This window comes from Rattus norvegicus, chromosome X, assembly GCF_036323735.1.
Source record: "Rattus norvegicus strain BN/NHsdMcwi chromosome X, GRCr8, whole genome shotgun sequence".
Classification (NCBI taxonomy): Eukaryota; Metazoa; Chordata; class Mammalia; order Rodentia; family Muridae; genus Rattus; species Rattus norvegicus.
The window spans coordinates 81,071,179-81,082,944 of NC_086039.1; the positions used below are offsets into that span (position 1 = coordinate 81,071,179).

At 37.4% G+C, this 11,766-nt stretch overlaps 1 pseudogene; it reads left to right on the top strand.

The window, feature by feature from the left end:
* Positions 1-1,559: 1,559 nt before the first annotated feature.
* On the top strand, positions 1,560-10,712 carry Srsf10-ps1 (serine and arginine rich splicing factor 10, pseudogene 1; annotated as a pseudogene).
* Positions 10,713-11,766: the final 1,054 nt, after the last annotated feature.

Sequence of the window (11,766 nt, forward strand, 5' to 3'; positions counted from 1 at the left end):
CAAATAACATAAATTACCTCAATGTGACTCTAGCCCAGCAAGTGAAAGATCTGTATGCCAAGAACTTCAAGTATCTGAAGAAAGAAATTGAAGATCTCAGAAGATGGAAGATCCTCCCATGCTCATGGATTGGGAGGAATAATATAGTAAAAACGGTCATTTTGCCAAAAGCAATCTACAGATTCAATGCAATCCTGATCAAAATTCCAACTCAATTCTTCATAGACTTAGAAAGAAAAATTTGCAAATTCATTTGGAATAACAAAAAACCCAGGATATCGAAAACTATCCTCAACAATAAAAGAAATTCTGGGGGAATCACCATCCCTGACCTCAAGCAGTATTACAGAGCAATAGTGATAAAAGCTGTATGGTCTTGGTCTATTGGTACAGAGACAGACAGATCGATCAGTGGAATAGAATTGAAGATCCAGAAATGAACCCACACACCTATGGTCACTTGATCTTTGACAAATGAGCTAAAACCATCCAATGGAAGAAAGATAGCAATTTCAACAAATGGTGCTGGTTCAACTGGAACCTCATTCCTGTCAGCATGTAGAAGAATGCATATCAATCCCTTCTTATCACCCTGTACAAAGCTTAATTCTAAGTGGATCAAGGACCTCCACATCAAACCAGATACACTCAAACTAATAGAAGAAAAAGTGGGGAAGAGTCTCGATCATATGGGCACTAGGGAAAATTTCCTGAAGAAAACACCAATGGCTTATGCTCTAAGATCAAGAATAGACAAATGGGACCTCATAAAACTGCAAAGCTTCTGTAAGGCAAAGGACACTGTCATTAGAACAAAATGGCAACCAACAGATTGGGAAAAGATCTTTACTAATCCTACATCTGATAGAGGGCTAATATCCAAAATATACAAAGAACTCAAGAAGTTAGGCTTCAGAGAGCCAAATAACCCTATCAAAATTGGGGTACAGAGTTAAACAAAGAATTCTTAGCTGAGAAATATCGAATGGCTGAGAAGTACTTAAAGAAATGTTCAACATCCTTAGTCATCAGGGAAATGCAAATCAAAAAAACCCCCTGAGATTCTACCTTATACCTGTCAGAATGGGTAAGATAAAAAACTTAGGTGACAACAGATGCTGGTGAGAATGTGGAGAAAAGGAACACTCCTCCATTTTTGGTGGGATTGCAAACTGGTACAAACACTCTGTAAATCAGTCTGGAGGTTTCTTAAAAAATTGGACATTGCACTACTGAGGACCCAGCTATACCTCTCCTGGGCCTATACCCAAAAGATGTTTCAACATACAACAAAGACACATGCTCCACTATGTTCATAGCAGCTTTACTTATAATAGCCAGAAGCTAGAAAGGATTGAAAGAGATGAAGGGGTTTGTAACCTCGTAAGAATAATAATGCCAACCAACCAGAGCTCCCAGGGACTAAACCATTACCCAAAGACTATACATAGACTGACCCCTGGCTCCAGCTGCATATGTAGCAGAGGATGGCCTTGTTGGGCACCAATGAAAGGAGAAGTCCTTGATCCTGCCAAGGTTGAAACTCCCAGTGTAGCGGAATGTCTGGGGTGAGACATTGTATGGGAAGGGAGGATGGGTGGGGAGGGGAACACCCTTATAGAAGAAGGGGAGGAGAGTGGGATGGGGGCTTGTGTCTGTGAAACTGGGAAAGGGAATAACATTTGAAATGTAAATAAAAAAGTATCTGATAAAAGAAAAAAACATAAAAAACAATTTGGTTCTGAAAGCAGATTGAGATCTACGATACATATAAGTCAGGTAAAATTTGGACATGTATGCAGAAAATATGCATGTCTTACATTCTAAAAATCCAACTCATGTAAAATCTAGCATTTTCTGGTATATTAATATTCATATAAAATTACTGTATTTTATGTAATGCTTTTTGTTCAGATTTGGTGTTTGCTAGCATAAGCACGTTTATGTTAGATTAACATTCCACTGGGTTTGAATGTTTTCTGTTACTTCAATGAATGCCTCTTAGTCACTGCAGAGGTCTGTTTTTGACATTTGGTATTTAACAAGTCTATTTTTTGGCAAGTAATCTTTTTTAAAGTGACTTCTTCAAGAATTGTCTCTTGCTGGGGTAGCTTGTTTGAATAAAGAAGGTTATTGTATCCAAAAATTTTAAAAGATCTGAAGGAAAGCCTGCTTCTTGTTAGAAGCTTATCTGTGTTTCAGCTACATAAAAATTAGAGAGAAAAAGTGGGCCAAGTGTTCGTGATAGGTTATCGGCAGCCTTAGCCTCCCTAACAAGGCCACCAATGTTACCAACTCCTGCTAGATCATTATTCTACAAAACCAATTCAATCAAAAGCCTCACACTGTTGTTTGCATGCAGCCCAGAGCTGATACATTGCCCTTGTTAGCACAACTGTGAAAACCAAGGAAGCTAATAAAGCTATCAGTTCAGTTTTATAGATCTTGAAATCAGTTGATCAGAAATTTGTTAGCAGCAATGATCTGCTTGTAGGCACATACTTAATAACAGAGAGCCAGATCTAAAATTCTCATTCTTATTATTCTACAATTCACTTTGTCACAACCTGTGATGGTATTGAAGACACTCTATCAGATGGTAACAAGAATGAGTTTGACTTTGAAAGAATGAAATACAAGAGAAATGACATTTACAGGAAAGACTTACAATACATGTCTTATATAATTAGACAAACTTAAAATTTGGAAAATAATGAATATTGTACAAAATTAAAATTAGCACTCATAAGGCCCACTTTTGAAATTGCAATGAAGAGATTGAAGAGCACCGTGGTAGCAAATAGCCCTTTTCTTTGTCTTTTTATTACGGATTACTTTGCTTTCATGAAGTAGCTATTCAGAATGATCTGGGTATCACATTCTATTGGATTTTTAAAAATTGGCTCTAGTGAAGGGGTTGTTGTCAATTAAGCACTGTGATATCTATATAGAGACAACAAGGCAAATATTTATGTTTTTAATCAGCATGCTTTAATCACAAGCTCGATCCATATAATTTGTAATATCATCTTGATATTAACTAAGTTCTATATTTTTAATGGTATGATTAAGTTTCCTTATGTTTTGGATTGCAACAAATACTATATATATTGGGCATGGGCACAATAGTACATCCATGAGTTTGGAATTATGTGGGTACAAACTTACAATCAAACACCAGATTTAGGCAATGAATTGTAGGAAGCTAATATGTCATGATTCAGCCTATTAAAATGAGAATAAAGAGAACCTATTGTGAAGCAGGTAAAATGTATAAGCAGCTTCTAAATAGATATAGTATGTAGTATGTATGTAGATGATTTTAAAAGATAAGCAAGCACACACAGGAGACAAACAAAATAAACAAGCAAAAAACCCAAAACAAACAAACAAAAAACATAGAATCAGAGTGTGTGTTCTGGAATATAGGTGATATTCCAGTGATAATCCCTTGGAAAAAGATGATTTTTTTCCTTTCCCAGCAGGTATCAATTACAAATACCTTCTTGGTTGGGGGTGAAACTTTGTATTCTCTTCCTGTCCTCAGTGAAGGGACTCTTTCTGGTGTTAGCTCTGTTATTTATTTTGAGAGACATCTCTTAAGATCTTGGACTCATTTTAAAAATAAGTTATTTGTGGTTTTTTTTGTATTAGACGAATTTTTTCATTTGCTCTTTTTTTGGGAGGGGTTGTTATTTTTCAAAAAAGCCCCATTCTTACCGCATCCCCAGTTGTTCCATTCTGCAAATGGCTCACTGTTGTTTTTCAGCATGGCAAACACCTTACCTTGCTGTTATCACAGTTTTCTTTCCCTGAGAGCTTTACAGATTTTGCTCCATTTTTACATTAGGCTGTGTTTCAGAGAAATCCGAGGCCATCTGATGTTACATTTGCCAGAAAAATATCACAACTTCATCAAGATATTTCTTGGAATTGGTTAATTGGTAGGCCTTACTTTTTATAGTCTTTTCCTTTTCTTTCTAAATTCAAGCCTTCTTTTTTTTTTTTTTTTTTTTTTTTTTTGTTAAACTTCAGACGAGGTTTCTGAAAAAATTTGAAATTTTTTTTGGAAATAACTGAAAATATAGTCCCTCACCTCTCTCTTACTCTACCAAGTCTTGTTCCACAAAAGCAATCAACTCTGAAATTTTCTGTTTTTCTACTCGGTTTTTTTAAACAACCTCAAACACTCTTTCTCTGATCATTAGGTAAAAACCTTCCTTATTCCTGATTTTGAATAATAGAAATCAGTTTTTGTTACCCTTTCAACTATAGGATTAGGGAATTAATTCAGTTGCTTAGTAAAATTGTGGGTTTCAGACCAGAGACATAATTTGCATAACAAAGCAGACCTTACTTCCAGGTTCTTCCAGCATCCCTCACTCCCTACCTTGCATACCCTGCCCCCAAGCCTGAACTTTTCCAGTGTCTGAGCTGCCCTTCCCCCATTGGCTTCTCCCTATATAATCCAGGCATTTTGTCTCCTTTCTCTTCCCTCCCCTGCCTTTTTCTCCTCTCCCCTCCGCTCCCCTAGACCTTTGTAAACCTCTGTATAACACAGGCTGGCTTTAAACTGATGTTTCTTTTGCTTTGGACTTCCAAATGTTCAGATTAGACGCACTCACCAGCACCTCTGGCTCCTGTTACACTTTGTTCCTCTTTGAGGAAGATTTTTTTTTTTTTATTTAAAAATCTGTCCTTTTTATGTGAGAAGCCTGCTTCCTTTTGTTTTTTGTTTGTTTTGTTTTGTTTTTCTATTGCACTAAATCTTGTACATAGCATTCTAATTTGCCTCATTTCAAAATGTTAAATTACAGCATTTGGTTTGAGGAATGTTTTTCCTTTCTTTTATCTCCCCTCTCTTTGGATATTTTACTTCCTGTTGTTGCTGAAACAGTCCCTTGAATTCATTACTCTCCTCTATCAGCCTTCCAAGTGCCAGGATTACAGGGGTATGCTACCATACCTGCCTTGAGAAGCAAAATTGCTAATTTAGGACTAAAAGGAATAAAAATCCCAATTGATTAATGGTCTGTAATTGTTGTCAGGAGAGTTGTAGATTTAATTTGTATTAAAATTACTTCCCTAAAAGATTCTTTAACAAAAGAGCACGTAAAATCTGAGAATGGTAAAATTATGGCTCTTTACAGAAACTATAGAGTAATTCCATTATAAGGTTAGCATTTCCAGTGCTTTCTCCATTATTTTTGATGGTTTAAAGTCACAAAAGTCACAGATGTAGAATATAAAAAAACAAGAGTGGTAAAATTTGCTGGCATATATTTGTATTACACGCACCACAACATTTAACCAAACCTTTTGAGTACTTTAGATACCTAAAACAAGGCATAGAAATGTCAGAGTGACCCATTATTTTGCATAATCAATATACATTAACAATTATAAAATGTTGGAAGATACCCCAAATAAATTTCTCATGTGAAAAATATCCTGTTTATGTAGAAGAGACATATTTAATATTTCATGGATTAGTAAGTTCTTTTTATTTCTTGCCTCTAGAAAACTTTCAGTTGCCCATATTATATCAGATTAGCTATCTAACATTTTTGTTTTATCTGTCAACTCCCCTTTCTATACTTAAGCTTCCCCCCTTTTACAGAGTAGAAATACTGATGTATTTGCTTGAAACTGGCAACCTGTCACATTCTTTTCTATTTTGCTTCCTTTTCTAACCTTTTTTCAGAAATTTCAGACTGATTAAAAATCATTCAATTATAAAATACACACTCTAATTAAATCTAGATCAGAAAGAAGCTAGTCAATTTACTATGACATTATTTTAACTTCTCACTAAATTAAGTACATTTAAGAGCCACCCTACCCCACAATTTTATTATCATTATATTTCATATGTTTATAATTACTTATATGGATAATTGCATATATATAAATAATTGACTGTAATTTTTGACATAAACAATGCAGCAAATAGTAAGTCTTAGAGGAATTCTATTAGAACCATTAACTGTTAGAGACACTTGCAGATCAGAAAAAATATGAAAATTTAATGTATTCACTGCATTAAAGGTACTGTGCCCCATATTTTCTGTTCCCTGTGTTATGTGTTTTATGCTGTAACAAGAAATAAAAGCTACCAAAGTCTGGTTTGTAGAGGTCTGTTGTGGTTCTGATTTTGTGACAAATAACTATGTATGCTTATTTTTATTCAACATGCTGAAAGAATTCCTAGATAACTTCCCATATTTTCTATGTCTGAAATCTTATTGTCTGGATATTGGACATCCTGGAATTACCAAGCCATATTGTACCTAATTACCAAGCCATCTTATATTTTCTTCATTATTTTGTACTTTTTCATGCTTTCTATACTTTTGTGGAAGTTTCAGTATTGTACTTCCTATTATACTTTGCTGTTTGATTACAGGTGCAAAATAGGTATAAGGTATGGAACAAATACATTAAAAGAGTAATTACTTTGTAATGGTCCACCATAACAATTTAGAATCACAGAGAAAAATTAATAAAAGAACTTCAAAATTAATCAAATATATCGATTTAACTATTGTTACAAAGACATATAGTAAAGGCACTTGAGGATGAGTTCAGTCAATATTAAAATTTATATGGAACAAATGTTATGAAATATATAGAAAAAGAATGGATGATTTGTTTCAAATTTAAAGAGCTATGTGAGCCTACTGATGTTAATCAGTGGTAGAGCACTTACCTAGCATATAAAAGACTCTGGGTTGTGTCTCAAAAACCAAGAATATAGATAAGGCAAATAAGTAAGTAATAATTTCAGAGACACAGCAACCAACTTCAGTGAACGATTTAAAGTTTTATTTGAGCAAAATAGGTAGTAGGGATAAAACACTTTAAGTGTGTGCCTGTGTGTGTGTGTGTGTGTGTGTGTGTGTGTGTGTGTGTTTCCATGCATGTGCACATACATACTTATATCAACAGAAGTTGGAAGAGGAAGAGGGTGTTTGATGCTCTGAGACTGGAGTTACAAGATGTTTGAGCCCCCTGCCCCATCTCAGATCTGGGATGTGAACTCCTGAACTCTCCTGCACAAGAGCATCAAGTTTACTTAATCCTTTTTTTTTCTTTTTCTTTTTTTCTGAGCTGGGGACTGAACCCAGGGCCTTGCGTTTGTTTGCTAGGCAAGTGCTTTACCACTGAGCTAAATCCCCAACCCCAAGTTTAATCCTTAAGCCAGAAGAAAACATTTTAAAATGGTTTTGTTATTCAGTTAAGGGTGGGACTTCATGGGCCCCTCTTTCATTCATATTGACATTTTGGTTGGCTTGATTTTGTGGGTACAGCCACAGCTTTTGTGAGCCCTTATCTGCAATGGGTCTGTTATGCCCAGGATATACTGTTTCACAGAAGACTTAGCTGAGGACCACTGGTGGCTGATGCTAGAGTGAGAGTTGGTTTTCTTCAAGAATGTGGCCTCTGGTGTGTTTTCCATGTTCCAGTGGGTGGATGATGATTTTACATCCATCCACAAGGAGACTGGCAACACTATATGAACTCAGTGAGTTAAAGAATTCAGGAAATTGAAAAGGCAAAGTGGGAAATAGGAGAAAACATGGAGAGCAGAACATGAAGGAGTGGATGTGATAAAAAGGAATGGTATACTGACGTTAAACTCTCAGACAATCAAAGATACTATTGTTATGCCAATTGTAGTGGTATGCGTCTTTAACATTGGTTCTTGAGAAGCAGACAGAACTCTGTGAGTTTGAGGTCAGTTTTGTCTTATATAAGGAGTTCCAAGACATCCAGAGCTGATAGTGAATCCCTGTATCTGAGAAAAACAAACAAACAAACAAACAAATAAACTGATATTGTTGGGGCTAGGCCTGTTAGTTCAGTTGGTACATTGTTTGCCTAGCAATTTGAAGCCCTAGGTTTTGACCATAAGTACTGCATAAATCTTCATGTTGCCGCATACCTGTAATGCCTGCGCTTGGGTGGTAGTAGCAAGAGCATAAGAAATTTACAAAAACCTTCAGTAAGTAACAAGTTTGTAACACACACACACACACACAGACACACACACACACACACACAGAAAGGAGTGAAAATGGCCATCATGCAATGACCATTATAAATATTAGAAAAAAATCATGCAGTGTCATATAAACTGAAAATAAACTCATTGTTCAGAAAAAAAGGTCATATACCCAGCGTAGGGTATATGACACCCTGTCACACAGAAGGAAATAGTATTGTGCTTGAAGTAGAATGGGCACTTTTTTGGGGTTTGAAAATTTGCATTGCAAGAGCATCTGCCCATAAAAGCAACAATGCCAACCAACCAGAGCTTCCAGGGACTAAGCCACTACCCAAAGACTATACATGGACTGATCCTGGGCTCCAACTGCATAGGTAGCAGGGAATAGCCTCGTTGGGGCACCAGTGGAAGGGGAAGCCCTTGGTCCTGCCAAGGTTGGACCCCCAATGCAGGGTAATGGGGGCAATAAGGGGGATGTATAGGGGGAATACCCGTATGGGGAAGGGGGAGGGGAGGGAATAGGGGTTTATGGACAGGAAACTGGGAAGGGGAATAACGTTTGAAATGTAAGTAAAGAAATATATCTAATAAAAAATTTTAAAAAAGAGTATCTGGTTTTGTTTTTGTTTTTGTTTGTTCTTTGTTTTTTGGGTTTTTTATATTTTTTCATCTTTATTAACTTGAGTATTTCTTATTTACATTTCAATTGTTATTCCCCTTCCCAGTTTCCAGGCCAACATATCCCTAAACCCTCCCCCTTCCCTTCTCTGTGGGTGTTCCCCTCCCCATCCTCCCCCCATTACCACCCTCCCCCCAGCAATCACCTTGGCTGGGGGTTCAGTCTTGGCAGAACCAAGGGCTTCCCCTTCCACTGGTGCCCTTACTAGGCTATTCATTGCTACCTATGCAGTTAGAGTCCAGGGTCAGTCCATGTATATATAGTCTTTGGGTAGTGGCTTAGTCCCTGGAAGCTCTGGTTGCTTGGCATTGTTGTTCATATGGGGTCTCAAGCCCCTTCAAGCTCTTCCAGTTCTTTCTCTGATTCCTTCAACCGGGGTCCTATTCTCAGTTCAGTGGTTTGCTGCTGGCATTCGCCTCTGTATTTGCCGTATTCTGGCTGTGTCTCTCAGGAGAGATCTACATCTGGTTCCTGTCAGTCTGCACTTCTTTGCTTCATCCATCTTATCTAGTTTGGTGGCTGTATATGTATGGGACACATGTGGGGCAGGCTCTGAATGGGTGTTCCTTCTGCCTCTGTTCTGAACTTTGCCTCCCTATTCCCTCCCAAGAGTATCTTGTTCCCCTTTTAAAGAAGGAGTGAAGCATTCGCATTTTGGTCATCCTTCTTGAGTTTCATGTGTTCTGTGCATCTAGGGTAATTCAAGCATTTGGGCTAATAGCCACTTATCAATGAGTGCATACCATGTGTGTTTTTCTGTGATTGGGTTACCTCACTCAGGATGATATTTTCCAGTTCGATCCATTTGCCTATGAATTTCATAAAGTCATTGTTTTTGATAGATGAGTAATATTCCATTGTGTAGATGTACCACATTTTCTGTATCCATTCCTCTGTTGAAGGGCATCTGGGTTCTTTCCAGCTTCTGGCTATTATAAATAAGGCTGTTATGAACATAGTGGAGCATGTGTCTTTGTTATATGTTGGGGTGGTTTTTTGTTTGTTTGTTTGTTTGTTTGTTTGTTTTTTGTTTTGTTTTGTTTTGCTTTTTTGGTTTTGTTTGTTGTTTTCTGACCTCACTAGACAGCCCTGATTGTCCTGAAACTTACTCTGTATTCCAGGCTGTCCTTAAACTTAGAGATCCAGTTTCGGTAGCAGAGCCCTCTGGGTCTGTGCGGATGTGTGAGTGGATGTGAGCCACTGCCAGAGCTGTGGACAGTTTGCCCGTTAGTGCCGCCGGCCCAGAGTCCTGCTGCCATCATGCCCAGATACCTGTGCCCCCCACCTCCACCCCCACCCCCACCCCTCATCTCTGTTCGTCAGAAACCTGGCAGAGGACACCAGGTCTGAAGATTTACATCTGGAATTTGGTCGTTATGGTCCAATAATAGATGTTTATGTTCCACTTGATTTCTAGACTTGACGTCCAAGAGGATTTGCATATGTTCAATTGAGGATGTTTGTGACGTTGAAGATGCTTTACATAATTTGGACAGAAAATGGATTTGTGGGCATCAAACTGAAATACAGTTCGCACAGGGGGATCGGAAGACACCAAATCAAATGAAAGCCAAGGAAGGGAGGAATGTATACAGCTCTTCACGATATGACGATTATGACCGAATAGACGTTCTCGAAGCCAAAGTTATGAAAGGAGGAGATCAAGGAGTTGCTCCTTTGATTATAACTATAGGAGAGCTTACAGTCCTAGAAATAGACCGACTGGAAGACCATGGTGTAGCCGAAGCCATTGCGACAATGATAGATTCAAACACTGAAATTGATCTTTTTCAAGATCTAAATCCAGTTCAAGATCACAGTCCAAGTCCCAGCCCAAGAAAGAAATGAAGGCTAAATCACGTTCTAGGTCTGCATCTCACACCAAAACTAGAGGCATCTCTAAAACAGATTTCAAAACACATTATAAGTCTGGCTCAAGATATGAAAAGGAATCAAGGAAAAAAGAACCACCTAGATCCAAATCTCAGTCAAGATCACAGTTTAGGTCTAGGTCAAAAATCTAGATAAAGGTCTAAATCATGATACTTCTAGGCATTCATTTACTCATAGTTTGGTATACTTAAATTATCAGGAATACAATGTTGCAATGATGTGTTTAAAAGCAAACAAACTTAACTTGTTAATTTTGCCTGTACTGGGCAAATGATATGCTGTTGAGAAGCCACTCTTAAGAGTCCAGTTTGTCTAATGTTATGGGCAGCTACCAATTTGTGGTATCTCTGTATATTTTTGTATAAAGATTCTCATTTTTTATGCTTGAAGTATTTGGTGAAAAGACGTTGGTTGACCATAATTTGCAACATTATCTTATTAAAAATAAATTTTCATATCCATATTGGTAGAACTGTTAACCTAGAACTGTAGCTTGCTAATAAGATAGAATGATACAGAAGTGAAGTGGTAGCCACATTACAACACTGACTGCTCAGACACATTTAGGTTCAGGGTGGACCTTTATGTCTTGTCAAGATGTCTAAGCCTATGATGATTATTTATGATGCAATGTGGAATAGTTCTTTTGTTAACTCCACTGTCTGGGGATTGATGCCAACTGGGTTAAAGAGCGTTTTTCAGGGAGACTGACCTTGTCACTGAAACATGGAGCCTTCACTGCCCCCCCCCCCAACCTCAATCCCTGCTGGTTTCCAAGATTTGGAATATTCAAGATAAGGGAAAAGAACCTCCTCCTTTAGTTTTGAGTGTGTCAATGAACTTAGAACTTAGATCATTTTCAGGGGAAAAGACAGTTCTTGGCATAGTTTCTCTAAAATTTAACTACTGTTGATCATTGTTATGTAGGGGTTTTGTTTTTGTTTTTTCTGTTAGAAACAAGTAAACTGTTGGAAAATACATTTCATTTGTTTATATGCATAGTGTAAAACAAACTGAATTTTGATGCTCACAGCACTTGACATGTGCATTTGTATCAAAATCCACCTGCTTCATAGGAGAGGCTTGCTCTTTACATCTCAGTTTATTAATGTGAGACAAGTTAAATTGACACTCATAGGTGATTTTGTGGTGCCGTGAATTTTTGGGAAAAGTTAAGTTTTACACA